The sequence below is a fragment of the Ylistrum balloti genome, unplaced genomic scaffold (genome assembly GCF_031769215.1).
Source record: "Ylistrum balloti isolate Yb309-2 unplaced genomic scaffold, AGI_CSIRO_Ybal_v1 Utg370222, whole genome shotgun sequence".
Lineage (NCBI taxonomy): Eukaryota > Metazoa > Mollusca > Bivalvia > Pectinida > Pectinidae > Ylistrum > Ylistrum balloti.
The window spans coordinates 257,603-260,239 of NW_026782186.1; the positions used below are offsets into that span (position 1 = coordinate 257,603).

Below are 2,637 nucleotides of genomic sequence, written 5' to 3' on the forward strand. Positions count from 1 at the left end.
ATTTTTGAGCAAATTACGTTAGGTCGCAAATACCAAGATAATATTTCTCGATCTCACAAAAAACGATAACCCTAGGGCTGTATGCCAGCTTTACAGCGAATTTTTTTAGTGTAAATAGACCGGCAGAAACTCTATCATTCCATTTATTTTTTACCTCTAACTAATGCTGAATGACCTAACCCTACGCTTAAATAAAAAAGTTGGGATTTTGTGCCCTAACTTCTAACCAATGGGCAACGACAACCCATCTCGAGAGGTTCCGTTCAGATTTTAAAACCAAATAACATATGTGAATTACACCAAAATTGATTTTTAAAATTTTTCTAGTTGACATTTCGACCCTAATTTGGTCTTAAAGGATCAGTCGCAAAATACCAAACCCCAACCACTTGTGTCGCAAAAGACCATTTTACTTTGGTCGCAAACCCACAGTTTGGTGGAAGAATACGATTCGGTCACTTTGTACCAATTCACTTTGGTCACAAAAACCTATTCAATTCATAATACCAATTTTCTTAACCCTATTCTGACTTCGGTCGCAAAAGTCCAAAACCTCATCCCCCCAAAAAAGGGATTATAGCCCTTCCGGTATTTTGGAAGAAGTCGTTTAAAGGTTTTAACACATTTGACCTCTGTGACCTTGAATATGGGTCAAGGTTATTATTTTTTTTTTTTTTTCTATCTTTGTTGGGCTTCATCACAGGAACCTTCCAGCCATATATAATGATTCTAGGCCTCCCAGTATTTTGGAAGAAGTCTTTAAAGGATTTAACACATTTAACCGGTGACTTTGAATATGGGTCAAGGTCATTTCTTTTTGCAAACTTTGTTGAGCTTCATCAAAGGAACCTTCCAGCCAAGATGATAACAAGTTTTTTAAATGAAAAGTTGACAGATGCTGGAATGACGTATGGACAGATGGATGCCGCGCTATGGCATAAGCTCACTTGGCCCTTTGGCCAGGTGAACTAATAAAAACATTTTTCGTATTTCTATTTATTTCAAAATCAGAAATGAATTCAGGACAGAAAAATGTGTTCAGAGATTTTTTGAAAATTTAGGACAAATGTCCAATCTATTATGAGACACACAAATGATATTTCAGTGTGGATATACATTGATGGAAGACCCTATGTTTTCAAGATAAAATTTTAGTTCATTGAGCAATCCTGTGGATGTTCATGACCTTGAAATTATCAGAATATACCTACGTTACCGATACATACGGTTCTAATTGTTCAAAACTACGTCCGAAATGCTTGTTTGTATTAATATCAGTATAAAGATAACATTTGCCTGGAACGATGATTTGCATAATTTAAACAAAAAATATTTTATAATGTTGGTAAATGATCGCTCCCTCTCCGTAACAATGATTTCTTCCCCCTGGGGAATATTCTTGAGCTACTTCCGGTTAGATAATGTACATTGCTAGAAAAAGACGGAGAACCAGATTGGGGAAGGGGTCTCAGCCTGCTAGGACAACAGTCTTGGAGCCAAATGTGACAGCACAGGAGACGACGCCTGCATTGGCACAGACCAGCCTTACTACTGACACACAGCCAGCAATCCGACAACGGTAACACATGGCACTGACCAGGAAATTTTGCAGATTCAGCGAGACAAGATTGGTCCAAATATTTCAGGTATGATACCGAATCCAATAGCAAGTGTGCATGAGGATTTAGGCTTGCAAATTTCTCAAAGCATTAAACAAAAAATCACTGAAGGTGAATATGTAGACTTGGCTTCTTTGTTGACTAATTCCATGGGGGAAACTAGCCTCTCTAAAAAAAATCATGCATAGTCGATGGGTAACTAGTTATCAAACCAAAAAATCAAACAGCAAAAATAACAGATATCGCTAAGTGGATTGATGCTTTCATTATCTTTTTAAACATCTATACATCAGTTCATCCAGAACATTTGCATGGTCTGTTGAAATACTTGCAAACAGTTCGGCTAGGTGCTAAAGATGTGGCGGTACGGAATGGCTTAAATACGATGAACAGTACAGGCTAAGAAAAGCACAAAATCCACAAGAAGCATGGGGTCATGTTGACAATGAACTGTATTTACTTTATATGCAGCCACACAGACAACCAGTGACTCAATCATGCAATCAAAATCCCCAGAAATGTTTCGATTTCAATTACAAGGGCAATTGCACACAATTACATTGCATTTACACATTAATTGTTTGAAGTGTAATGGGTGTCATGTTAGTATGAATTGCTTTAAGGCATCTGGTGGCAATAACAACCCATATACTGTTTGTGCCAAAGCAGTCACCCAAGGCCCTGCTAGGCAAAACAAACAACAAAAACAAGGCGGGCAACCAAATTTGGACAATGGGAAAAACTCCAATTAAAATACCAGTCCTCAGTTACTGGGTGTCAAAATACCCTAACATGGGAGTGGGCATGGTTTTAGACTCCATTACCTTGGTTTGTGGTTGCCTAGGGAATCAAAAAATTAAAATCAGCATCTTTATACCCATCCCAAACAAATAAAAAAAAAATATGCAGGAAGTAGAATTAGGTGTTTCATCAAAAGGACCTGCCACCTTACCTATGTCTCAGTGGCGTAGCTCTCCTATAGGGGTAAATCCTAAGAAGGATGGTAAGTGGCGGCTCA

General features: G+C 38.0%; 1 pseudogene; it reads left to right on the plus strand.

Moving 5' to 3' along the window:
- The first annotated feature begins 1,648 nt into the window (after nucleotides 1–1,648).
- LOC132551855 (uncharacterized) lies at nucleotides 1,649–2,371 on the plus strand (annotated as a pseudogene).
- The last annotated feature ends 266 nt before the right edge of the window (nucleotides 2,372–2,637 follow it).